Source organism: Ursus americanus, chromosome 25 (assembly GCF_024610735.1).
Source record: "Ursus americanus isolate L20-20 chromosome 25, mUrsAme1.1.p, whole genome shotgun sequence".
Taxonomy (NCBI): domain Eukaryota; kingdom Metazoa; phylum Chordata; class Mammalia; order Carnivora; family Ursidae; genus Ursus; species Ursus americanus.
The window spans coordinates 33,743,551-33,757,382 of record NC_142151.1 but is presented as its reverse complement, the minus strand read 5'-3'; the positions used below and the strand labels follow the sequence as shown (position 1 = coordinate 33,757,382).

Genomic DNA, 13,832 nt, shown 5'->3' with positions numbered 1-13,832 from the left:
ATGATATAATAACTATGTTATTAGAGAAAATCATAGGATGATCATCTACCTTTTTCCCCTAACCATAACTAAGGATAATTTGATTATTAGAATTAGACCACTTTATAACCACCATTGTCTCCCTGGTGATAGCTATTTAAATATGAGAAACAATATCTAAGAAAACTTGCTTCTGTTGACTGCTTATTATAAATTTTTTGTCATTATGATAAATGTAACAAAGGTCACCAAACTCACTTTTCATTTAAACACATGGGATTTCTAAGTTTTCAATGAGAAGTGAAATTAATAATTTTGGATATATGCCATCCATGCACCCCTCCCTCCACCTTTAAGTAGTTTGGTATTTTTTGCCATATTCCCAGAGTTTGCTTCTCTGAAACTTGACGCTTTAAGTCCGACGAGAGGGTGCTATGCACAGTTACACAGTGAGTCTCCCTAAACTGCTGCACAATGGCGTGGCATTTCCTTGACTTAGGCACCTTAGCTACCAGCCTACACGGGAACATACTGGACAGTGGTCCTCCAAGTTGTATAAAACACCACCATCAGGCAGATCTGACGTACTCCTGTCAGTAACAGTCCCTTGCTCCTGGAGAAATTCTCAGGAACGTGTGGAGCTGCTCAAGCTCTGGTTGTTGACAAGACAGTAAGACAGTAGGGAGCTGAAGCTCAGATGCATGCTCTTCAGTGTGACAGACCCTAGACTATTTAGTGGCACTCACACAAGGGATCACTACATCTTGGCGTGTCAGAAGTTATTTGCTACTGATAAATTTGTGCATTACTTCTTTTCTAAAATGAAGTGGATTCAAGGTTGTCCCTGCAATATGCTAAGTCTTATTCACTTGCACCATCCCAGTCATTTTCAAACAAAGGACTTGGCACTCCCCCACCGCCCTGGGAAATGCACATAAACCACAGCCAACTTCCTCACCTCCTCTGTATCCAAAGAGTAACCATTACTGACTGTAAATATTGGATAATTAGAAATTAAAATAGTGTTACACTTTTTAGGGGAAAAAAACCCTTGGGATTTATGCCAGAATATGCATTGACTTGTGAGTGTATTGTGCAGACAAACATGACAATGGAAAAGTACTGTAGCAGGGGAAAGACAGAACACACTGCTGTGCTGATGTAATGATACGTCCTGAGTCACATTAGATAACACATGGGGTGTTCTGTCACAGGAGTACAGGGATCCTGCAATCACCTCCAAGAGCAAGTGGGGAGGGTGCGAACTATGGTACAGCTGGATTTGTAGGATGCTGAGAGAGCGTCTACAGAGTCAGTTAGAGAACACTTTTCACATTTCTTCCTTTCTCTTTGAGAATGTCTTAATGAATCCAAGGATGATGGTAGTATAAGGAGTTGTGTGATAGGAACTCAAAAGCACTAAAATCTCCTCCCAGCAACTTCTTAAACTGATCATAGGTTGAGAGAGTAAAGACTTTTTTTGAATTTCCTTTCTTCTCATTTGTTTAGGTGTGAAAAAAACCTGTGACCCAATCAAATTCTCAGGGGCTGGGCTGGTGAGGTTGGCTAGTGGCAGAGAGATGTTGGTGACAGGAAGCCAGTCTGCAAAAAGCACCATCAGGAAAGAACTGGGTGTTCCAGAACCTTGAAATGGCAGATTCCATAAAAATCATATGTGAGAAAATTGTTCTGCTTAAATGGGATTTTACACCATCAAGTCTTTCTTTGGTTATGTTTTCAGCAATGAAGCTAAGGTGTTTTTGTCTTCTTTTGTTTGATAAAATGAACCCAAAAGAGAAGACTTGAAATTCTAATTTCAAATAATTTAAAATTTTACTCTACTCTCTAAACTAACTTTGAATTATTATCAATGCCTCACAGTGGTGTGGGTGGGCAATTTAATTAATTTGATAAAATAAACCGTATGCCAACAGGGAAATAGATGTGAAATAAAAATTACATGATCTGGTTTTTATATTTCAGGAAGTTAAACACTAAGGAGTAGTGAAGAAAAATAAGTAATATAGTATATTTGGAGCACAAGTATCTGGCCACTTTCTGGCTTTATAAGATGAGAGCTGAAGACTATTTCTTTTTCTTTTTAAAATTTCCTTTGCTTATGAAATGGGATTACCAATTCTTACACTACTATCTCACAGCAATTTTGTTAAGACGACATGATAAAATTTATATGAAACTCCCATAGGCATATACATTATAATGTAAAATATTTAAATATTTTGAATTAATTAATTTTAAAGCTAAAGAGCAAATTTTAAAATCAAGCTTTAAAACCATCTACTATATTGTTTTTGCTATTATCATTGTACAATATTGAGTAGCTTAAATATATATTTTTAAAATTACTATAATTTCCCCATTTATTAGGCCAGCCATAAATATATCATGGGCAAAAATAAAATTGCAAAAATCTGCATCTGTGACTTTCTATGGAATAAATATTTCTTACCAATAAAGAGGTCTACTTTTTAATTTTTCCACATTGATTATTTTACCTCATTCAATATACTTCAATTAGTGTTTGGTTATACTGTGTTCCAGCAATGAACTTGGATATTACATCTGAAATCAGACTGCTTGGATTCAAATCTTGTTCTATTTAGTAGCTGTGTGACCTCGGGCTAGTAACTTAGCCTCAGTGTGACTCAATTTTCTTATGTGTAAATTGGGAATAATAATAATAATAATAATAATAATAATAATAATAATAATAATATCCATCTCTTAAAATGGTGCCCGGTAAGTAATAAGCCTTTAATAAATATTATATATCTTTATATGCTATAAAAATATATAATATATTGTATGGAAAATGTATTTTTATAATATATATCTTTATAATATTTAATTATGTCCTATATTATATACTAAGTTATATAATTATATATCTTTTTTTTAATTTTGTATTAATAATACATGTCTTTTCACAGAATAAAGATTGGAGTTGCAAGTATATAATATTTTGCCAATATAAATTGAAATTACTTTTTAAAATCTGAACTAATTGCCATTTATTTAAGCTCATAAAGACTTTTAGATATCACTGATTACCTGTACTGCTATTGTAATTTGATATAATTGGCGTAATTGTCAGATGAATCTGGCATCATTAGTAAATATACCAGATGTATGAAGCCTATAATACAGCATATACCATGGCTATTAAGTTCTGTAAAGCTTTCCTCCTTTTTCTCCTGGAATCAGAGTGAGGAGCAGCAAGTTTGCTGTTTATTTTTTAAAGGAGCCATGGGTACAGACAGACTGTGTAGCAAAGAATAAGTTCCAGTTTACCAAAAGCTGACCAGTTTGATTATGAGACAAGGAAAGTCAGGAGCAAAGAAGAGGAGAAGAAATCTTCCAAGGAAATTTCTCTCACTGTACTCCAGTGAGGAAAGAGAAAAGTAATCTAAATTTATGTTAGTGTATGTTTTATAATGTTGTCTACCAGTTTATTATCCTCACAGTTTAAAGCTTAAGATAGGTGACTTATTCTGAATGAAGTACATACTTTGTTGATATATTTGAAAATTACCTTGAGTTTACATCAATTTACATTGGACTTACATTGAGAAAAAAGATTCCAAATCATTGGGCTTTACTAGTAATTGGAATAGTTATTATTTTTACTAAAGTTTTTTTTAAAAATAGAACTATTAATGAGTTCTAACTTTGAAACAATCAAGCTACTTTCTAAATTCTATATTTATTAAAAACAGATACACATTCCAGTTCATTATTTCAGCATTAGCATGTAACAGTTACTGCCCTCTAGTAGCTTTTTGAATGTGTTGATCTCAATAGAAAGGAGAATGCTCAATTTCTGGGTAGGCTTCACTATTAATAGATGAATCTCTGTGGTTTAGTGCCAAGTGGGGTCGGGATGCCTCAGGATGGAGCCCAGTCACTGTTCCAGCCAGTGTGGGCAGCAAGGGCCATTTTCCTGTCTCAGCCCTGAGAGAGCTGATGAGATGGAATCTTTAGTCTGTCTCTGTGGCAAACTTTCTTGGACAACACAAGTGGAAAGTAGAGGCAATTATCCAAGTATCTGAGGTAAATGTGTGTTTTTCTGACCCAAATACTTGAAAAACTACCTCAATTCTTCTTTTTGGTTTGACTATGATGATCTGGACACATCTTTCTGCCTATATAAGTGTATCTCTTTTCTGGATCTCTTCACTTAAGTCCATGAAGTTTGGGGGTGGGTGGTAAGGTGTGTGTATACTGGTATGCCTGTCTCACTTGGTATGTATACTACAGGAAACTTTTCTGTCTGTTCTTCCTATTTTTATAATGACTAAATTGATTAACTTCAAGTCCTTTTGAATTCATTTAGACATATCATGTCTCAATAATTTTGAATATAAATCCACAGTTGTGTATTTAATAACAATTTAAATTTTGGACTTTCTAAACACAATCGGTATATTTATACCAGATATCATGGAAATCTAAATTGCGATTTAACACCAGAAGTTCCACAAATTTTAACATGACGGCTGACTTTCTTTCCTTTCATTTTCACGAATATCCAAGGTCTCTGAATTAGCCATACAAATTGATCCAGGAGTTAGTAATTTAATCTCTTTCTAATAACTGTCTGTGGCTTTATCTTTTTCCACAATGTTTTAAAACTCTAACTACTACTTACAAGCATGTGCTGGACAATGGGAAGGGAAAGAGAGAAGAGCAGAAGTTGCAAGCAGTAACTTTTACTACTTAGTTGCAGCAATTCTAGAACGGGCTTGGTAATCTTTATGGTACTATACCAAATTAACTACAGAAAGTATGAGAGTAGTAAAGTATTAGCTATAGAACTTTTAAAAATTAACTATCAATTTTATTTATGCATATAAGTAAAATCTGGAAGAAGCCTCATACTGTGAGAAAACTGGACTGGGTTTCCAAGATGATTGTCACTAAGTACATGGGTAATACAGGGCAAATCTGAGTCCAACTTTACAAAATGAAGAGAGAGGAATTATCTAGATAACTTCTAGGATTAATTCTAGATTTAAAATTGTATGTTCAAATTTGGACATAAATGCAGAGATTTCATATAGCTACTGTGAAGAAGTTAGGAGGAAACAAGATGCAATTAAGGCATGAATTGACAATAACACAACCAATAAAACCTTTTTATCTCAAAGAAAATGTTTATCGACTCTGTATTTTTTAAAGAAAGAGTACTAATTAACCTGTAACAACAATTTCTGAGTAGATGCATCAGAACCGATTTTGCCTGGACAGCAAAGAGACGTATGCTCTGGGTATGAACTCTGCTAATATACCACAGTTGGGAGTAATAAATACTCAAGAGCATCCCCGTAGAAAAGACCACTAGCCAACCATTGATGATTTAAAATATAGCAATATTACTCAGACCAAAAAGTATATTGACAGCTTCCATCAGATTATTTATTTGGCGGTTATCTTAACTTCTTCAGCACAGGTTTTAAAACTGGGTTAGTCATCAACCAAAATGATCTCTTTAAGAAAGAGTCTGGTAACCACGTCATTAGGCCAAGTAATAAAAACTTCAACAGATTACATCAAATAAAGATGGCATCTAACTTGCATCCATTTACATTCTGCAACTGTATTTTGGCTTTAGAATAAAGTGGAAAGCTTCATACATACACAAACACGCACACACACTACTCATCTAAATAAAAATCTACATAAAACAATATGAATATAAGCCTCTGATATAAACAGTTCACACTTGATTTGGGATACAATGATTTATACAGTTTTTGTGTTGCCTGTTCAATTTCAGCTACTCTTTTTCCAAAATGTTTCCAAATTTCACGTAGTATATGTTAGGGTTTGAATATTAGACCAAAAAAAAAAAAAAAAAAAGTTTCAGGGGCACCTGGGTGGCACAGCCGTTAAGCGTCTGCCTTCGGCTCAGGGCGTGATCCCAGCATTATGGGATCGAGCCCCACATCAGGCTCTTCTTCTATGAGCCTGCTTCTTCCTCTCCCACTCCCCCTGCTTGTGTTCCCTCTCTCGCTGGCTATCTCTATCTCTGTCGAATTAATAAATAAAATCTTTAAAAAAAAAAAGTTTCAGATAGTGGAAGTCTTTTTTCTTTTGTTTGTCTTTATTTATTTATTTTCAAAGATTTTATTTATTTATTTGACAGAGAGAGAGACAGCCAGCGAGAGAGGGAACACAAGCAGGAGGAGTGGGAAAGGAAGAAGCAGGCTCCCAGCAGAGCAGGAAGCCCGATGCGGGGCTTGATCCCAGAACCTGGGATCACGCCCTGAGCCGAAGGCAGACGCTTATGACTGAGCCACCCAGGTGCCCGTTTTGTTTGTCTTTAAATCTCAGATTTATATTAAGAAATTTTGTTTAATATGGTATATAAGATGTAAAAAAAGGGGGGCATCTGAAAAGTATAGTCTTGACTGCACTTTCTATTTTGGCAATTTTAGTGGTAAACGTTATGTTCAGCTGAGTGTCAGAAAGGTCTTCCTAACAGCTGGTAGCACAATGCCAAGAATATTTATAATACAGCAGAAATACCATGGAAAGTGGTAAAACACGGATGTCAAAGCCTAATTTCTTGCTTTTGTGACCTAATTTTATAGTCCATTTTTGAATGTTGTCCAAAAGTGCACTCATGAAAGAGAATTTTGGTTTGGCAAGCTGCAGAAATATTCCCACAAGTGCTGCCGAATAAATCCTGAAAAATCTTTCCCTCTAAAGGACACTCTTTTAGCTGAAGTTTTCCAGAAATGTCTTTTGTTAAAGAACTTTCATACAGGGCTCTTCATGTGTGTCAAAGCTTGCTTGATGAAGCAACCTGAAGTGTATTTTTATGGACCTAAGACCTAAAACATTTACTATAACAGTAACAACAAGGACATTTATATCAATTATCTTAGTTTGGATTTTATTAAGGAAGCCTAAAAACATTTGAAGTTTAATAACTTAGACTAATATGTTATTATAAAAAAATACATAAATTTTATAAATAAAATGTTTTTAATATCTTAAAAACATTTGAAGTTTAATAACTTAAGAATAACAGGTTCTTTTTTTTATTTTTTTGAATTAAGCATAGTTTTAAACTATAAAGATTTTTTTAGATATTAAGCAATTTACCGTTGTTTGAGTTCGAAATCCCTTTGGCTACATTATATACACATCTCTTCTAAAAGTTTAATTCTGAAGTTACCTCCTTCTTGGATAAACGATATTATTTTTAGTTGAGTTTATATATGCTCTCTTGGTAGGAAAAAAAAAACCTTTCACTAAAGTCGTTTATAAGCAACTTTAAATGTCATAATACCAAGAATGGCATTATAATCTCTTGTAAGGTTATCTTAATTTTTATATTAGTGCTCTAGTTGGGGAATGTTTCATCATATTATGTTTTTATTTTTTTCTTACTGTTGATACATAGTCAGATTAAGTAATTCTGTGACTAACTGTAGAGGTTTTGAAGCTAAACTATCCTACTTAGTGGGACTCAGGCTTTAAGTTCAGTTGTGTTAAAATGATGATGAAGCAGAGGGAAAAACTCATGGACTTAGCTCTTCTCCCCACCCGGGCTGTTTTCCATTCTCATACTACTCATGGCCTTTATATCAGAGCTCCCGTCTGTGGCTTCTGGCAAAACATTAATATCACTTCTTCAGTTGTCTGCTGATTGACTTCTATTTGGTTTGTGTAGGACACACTGGAGCAAAAGAGGACCTTACTATCTTATGAAACACATTTCTAAAGTAATTTATCCCCAAAATACATTTGATAAAAAAATCAATACATTGATAAATAATCACTTGCAAACTATTTTCCATGTATTCCCCAGAACAACAATTTCTAAATATCAGTTAGAGACCACTTTATAACAATCATCTTAGGACCTTATTAAAAATAAAGATTGGCCAACCCAAGCCAGGTTGGAACATTTTGTCGCTTTGGAACGCTATATTATTTTGATGTCCTCCATAATCATACTAGAAAAATATATTTAGTATTTATTTAAAAGAAAGATAGAAATGCATAGGGGGAAAAAAGAGTGAAGAAGGAAGAGTTCTGGGGAAAAAAGCAGAACACACACGCTGTCCTCCATTGCCTTCAGTAATTCAGCTCTGGTCCTAAAGCTGCAAGGCCCACTTGGTTTTTTCCAGGTCTGGAAGTTAACTGAACCCACTGCCTTAGAAGGCAAACTTGCTCAAACATTATCTCCAGGTATGCCGTACTCCACTTCTTCTAAAATTATACTATCCTCAAAAAAAAAAAAAAGCACATAAGTACTTATTTTTTCTAATATTTTCAGTGTATTATACATTCAGTGATTTTTTTTAAACTTCGTGTTTGAGACAACTGTAGACTCGCATGCAATTGTGAAAAATAATGCAGGGAGATCCTGTATCTCCTTTGCTCATCCCTCACCGTAACATTTTGTATCACTAAAGTACAATAACACAACCAGAAAATTTACTTTGTTGTAATCCATCAACCTTATTCAGATTTCACTAGTTTTACATGCCTTCGTTTGTGTGTCTGAATGTTTGTTTAGTTCTGTGCAACTTTTAGTTTTCTCCATCACAGTCATAGAATAATTTCATCATAAGGATTCTCTGTGGTATCCTTTCATGGCCACATCTACTTCCCTTCTTCTCCCTCTCTAACCCATGACAACTATTAATCTATTTCCCTTCTCTATAATTTTGTCATCTCAAGAATGCTATGTAAATGGAATCATACGGTTTGTGTTTGAGATTGGCGTTTTTCATTCAGCATAATTCCCTTGAGATACATGTGCGTTGTGTGTTTCACAGATCATTTCTCTTTTACTACAGAGTAGTATTCCATGGTACTGATGTACCACAGTTGAACCATTCACCTATTGAAGGGCATGTGGTTTTCTCCAGGTTTCGGCTATTATGAATAAAGCTGCTATGAACATTTGGACACATATTTTTATGTGAACAGATGTACTTTTATCTCTGAGATAAATGCCCAGGAGGGCAACTACTGGGTTGTATGACAAGCACATGATTAAAAACTGCCACACTCATCATTTCCAGAGTGGCTGTCCCATTTTACATTTTCATAAGCAGTGTGTGAGTAACTCACTTTCTCTACATCACTATTTTTTTTTTAATTTTAGTCATTCTGATAGGTATGTAAGATATATCATTGTGGTTTTAAATGGTGCCTTTCCTAATGGCTAATGATGTTGAATGCCATTTATATGTTTATTTGCCATTTGTATATCTTCTTCATTGAAATTTCTGCTCATGGCTTTTGTCACTTGTCATATTGGATTGTTTTAGAATTTGGGGAATTCTTTATATATTCTATACATAAATCTTTTGTGGAACATGTGGTTTGCAAATATTTCCTTTCAGTCTGTAGCTTGTCTTTTCATCAACTTCACAGAGACTCACAAAGCAAAAATTTTTAATTTTGATGAGATCCAGTTTATCACTTTTTCATCTTATACATTATGTTTTTGGTGTCAAGCCTACAAACTCTTACCCTACTCCTAGCTGCTGAACATTTTCAACTTTATTATTTTTCCTAAAAGTTCCATAGTTTTACATTTTACATTTAAGTCCATGATTCACTTGGAGTTGATTTTGTATCATGTTTGAGGTTTAGGTCAAGGCTCTCTCTTTCTCCTTCTCTCTCTCTCTCTTTTTTTTTTTTTGGCTTATGAATGCTCAATTGTTCCAACATCATTTATCAGAAAGATTATCTTTTCTCCATTGAATTACTTTTGCATCTTTGTTGAAAATCATTTGAGCATATTTCTATGAGTTATTTTGTGTGTCCAGTGCTGATGCACCATCAGCCAATGCTGATGCTTTCATCAAGCCAATCTTTAATCCAACTTTGCCAACCTCATCCCAGTGCTATTAATTCAAAAACTTCCAAGAGAGGGCTTAGAATTGTCCATCTTTAATCATAGTGGTAAATCTACAGCCACATATGGGAACCCTGCTCAGAGGTTACACAAGAATTTTTCATGAATCTTTGCTGAAGTTGGTGGTGAGGAAGTAGAGGATAGCAGGTGACTCTGTGACTCTCATTTGTTAAATTAATTAAGAAATATTTAACATTTAGGGAAAGTTACAAAAAATAAGAAACAGCCACTTATGTTCTCATCACTTGGCTTAAGGAATGAAACATTACTTATAAAGATGTAGTTTCTTGTGGGTCCCCTCCCTCCTCAATCACATCCTCCTCCCCCTTCTGTCTCCAACCCCAGAGGTAACTTCTCTCCTATATTTTATGATTATCATTTTCACACATTCTCTGTATTTGACCATATAAAATATACACACACATATGCATATACAAACATATACAGAGATACACATCTCATTTGTTATTTTACTACAAGTCTGAAGTAAAAGCGACTACTAACTTCATCAGAGGGTAAATTATAATTCTCATCAGCCTTCAAACCTAGACCACAGCATATCCTGAAGTCTGGTTTAGCTCATTTTGCTTAGGTTTACCCACATGTTTACTAGTTTCTTTGTTCACCATGCTTTCTGACATCTCAAAATTTAATTCTGGGATTATTTTCTCTCTTCCTGAATTTTACTCATAGACATTCCTTTATACGTAACAGTTTCTTGGGGGATAAACTCTGTTACTGTTTGTCCAAATATAACTTTATTTTTCTTCATTATGAATGATAATTTGTCTGGATATACACTTTTTGATGGACAGTTACTTTTCATTTAGCATACTGAAGACATTACTCTATGGCTGTAGTAGTATCTATGGCCACAAACCAAATTACCCCAAAACCCAGTGGCTTAAAACAACAATAAACATTATCTCTCACAGTTTCTGTGGATTAAGAATTCTTGAGTGGCTTAGCTGGAGAGTTCTTGATGAAGATTTTGGACAAGTCACCTTTTCAGGTGACTACCTGAAAGCTTTCCTGTAGGCTCTCTAGATGGCTTACTTTAACGACCAGGAAACAGATGCTGGTTATCAGTAGGTCTTCTTATTTCCTCATGTAGGCTTCTCTACAAAACTGCTGAAATGTCCTCATGACAGGACACCTAGCGTCCTCCAGATCGAGAGTTCCAAGAACCGAAGGAGAAGAAGTGATGCTATTTATGACAGTGTTCAGCAATGTCACTTCTGTTGGCGTATACAGCAACTCCCAGTGTAAAAGGGATTATTTAAGGGTTGGTATACCAGAAAGCATGTGGAGGCCATTATGAATTCTGGCCCCCCAGGCACTTTGTGACATTTTTTTTTTTTAACTTTGTGACTCTTTATTGCTAAAGCTGAGTGGTCTGTGGTCAGTGTATTGCTATGCCTTTGCAAAAATATATATATATATATTTTTTCCCCTCTTGCTGCTCTTATAATCTTCTATTAGTTTTTAATGTTCTGCAGTTTGATTTTCATTAATTGTGCTTGTGTTTCAATTCTTAAAAATAAGAAGCCATAATTGTCACTAATTTTCCAAAATTTGTAGTCATTATCTTTTTGAAAACTTTTTCTCTCCTACTTTATCTAATATTTCTTCTGGTAATCTGATTTGACAAATATTATTTTCTCATTAGATCTTTAATATAATAATCTCATTTTCATAATCTGCTTTGTTTCTCTGTGATGAAATGCATTTATTTCCTCATATACTATCTCTTAGCTCCCCAATCCTTTTCTAATCTGTCTCTAATTGTTTAACCTATCTATTGATTTTTTATTTTCAATGTTTGTGGTTTTCTTTTATAGGTATTATTTTTGTTTTTTTCCTCCAAATTCTCATTTTTATAGTATCTTGTTTCCAACTCATTTTTACCATTTCCTCTTTCATTTATTGAAAGATTTGGGCAAGAATATTCTCATTCTTATTCCCATAATTAGAATATGTAAAGTACTCTGAACTCAAACACTATTGTTGTCTATCAATCTAATTCTTAATTCTCTTTCATTATGGCTTGCTTGTCATTTTTGACATAATTTCATATTTGATTTATCTAAATTTGTCAGATTCCTGAAGGGGCTGGTTTGAAGGCTCACTATTTAGAGAGGGTAGTTTTTTGCCTTCGTCAGGGCTGTGAGGAAGAATGTATATTGATTTATCCAAAAATTGTGGTGCTTTTTGTGAGAGAGTTTTAGAACATTGAATGAGCATATGGCCAGTAAAGTAAATAGTTTTGATTTCTTCTAATCGGTGCAACCTGAATTCTATATATAGGGCTTCCAGGACAATATTGCTTGAATAAAAGTTACTTTTGCAAAAATAATCTCTATACTGTACAAAGACTAGCAGAAATATATCCAAAGTGAAAGGACAGAAATAGCATAAAAAGCAGCTTTGAAAATCAAAAGTGAAATTACATAGCCAATATGACTCCAGGATTTGAAATTGTTTACATTACTGGAGGAATGGACAATATGTGCCACTTTTATGGTCTAATCCTTGAGCACCTGTGGACTGAATTAGTGGGTAAAAAAATTGAAGTGCTATAGATTTTTAAACATGAACATTTATGGCTGCTACAAAGACAATGACTTATAAATGATTATTGAACCATTTTTTGTAAACTCTTTTTAGTTGATAACATTTGCTATTCTTTTCCTTATTTCTCAATCCTATCATACATTAAACAGATAAAAGGTAGGAGGCGAGTTTTCTCTGGGTAAAAAGCTCCATGAAATCAGATCCAATGTTACATTTTCCTTTGGCTATGTTTTTCCTATATTTAATTTCAGTTTTATAGTTACAAGCACTCAGATTTAACTAATTCATTGCCTCTATTCTAAACTCAGTTTAAAATAATAATGAAAGGTATAAGCCTAAAATACATTTTTCTCTCTCATACAAATTACTTTTATCAAACTTTACACACATACCCACCAATCCATGATTATTAACACACACACACACACACACACACACACACACACACGGATAGCAGCAATAATTTTCATTATGTATTCATTCCCTTCAAGGTAACACAGGCTAAAAGAAACCACATTGTCTAAGTTATGTCTGAATATTTCTACTTTCATTTCATAGGGCATAACAGTTTATGCACTTAACTAGCTTTATTGCCCCCAAAATTTCTCAGTGATCATCAGGAAATTACTTTCTTCTCTAATCTGTTCACTGTCCCACTCACAGCACTAATTTCAGAATCTGCAATTTAGGTCACTGACATCTGAATATAACTAGAATTATTTCATCTAAAACCTGGCAATTCTTATAGATATCTAATGTCTAATATGTAACATATTTAATATGCTTTGAGTTAGATATATTCTTGAAAGGTTGAGTAAAACTTGAATTTTTCCAGAAGTAATTCATAATCTAAATGAGCTATTAGAGGGGCGCCTGGGTGGCACAGCGGTTAAGCGTCTGCCTTCGGCTCAGGGCATGATCCCGGCATTATGGGATCGAGCCCCACATCAGGCTCCTCCGCTATGAGCCTGCTTCTTCCTCTCCCACTCCCCCTGCTTGTGTTCCCTCTTTCGCTGGCTGTCTCTATTTCTGTCGAATAAATAAATAAAATCTTTAAAAAAAAATAAATGAGCTATTAGAGCTCACTACACGGAACTTGTTAGGGTTTTTTAAAATTATTATTAGCATGAAGTGAATAATCATCCCTTAGTTTCTCTTTTTAGAGAGTCTTGATCTAGATGAGGGAAGGAAAGAAAAACAGGTTAAGTTTCTTGGCCTTGCTGGCTTTGGAAATCTGATGAAAATTATAAATCCTCTTCCCAGGGCAATGTCACATACACATGAAATTTTGCATACAATTTCAAGAGGTCCATGAACCCCTTTAAGCCTGTCCATGGACTCCCGGACTGTCCAAACAGATTATGATTCCCTT

At 34.4% G+C, this 13,832-nt stretch overlaps 1 protein-coding gene across 2 annotated transcripts in view; it reads right to left on the bottom strand.

Moving 5' to 3' along the window:
- CNTN1 (contactin 1) overlaps positions 1–13,832 on the bottom strand; it is a 341,046-nt gene that overhangs the window by 84,341 nt on the left and 242,873 nt on the right. The gene's annotated exons all lie outside the window — the stretch shown is intronic.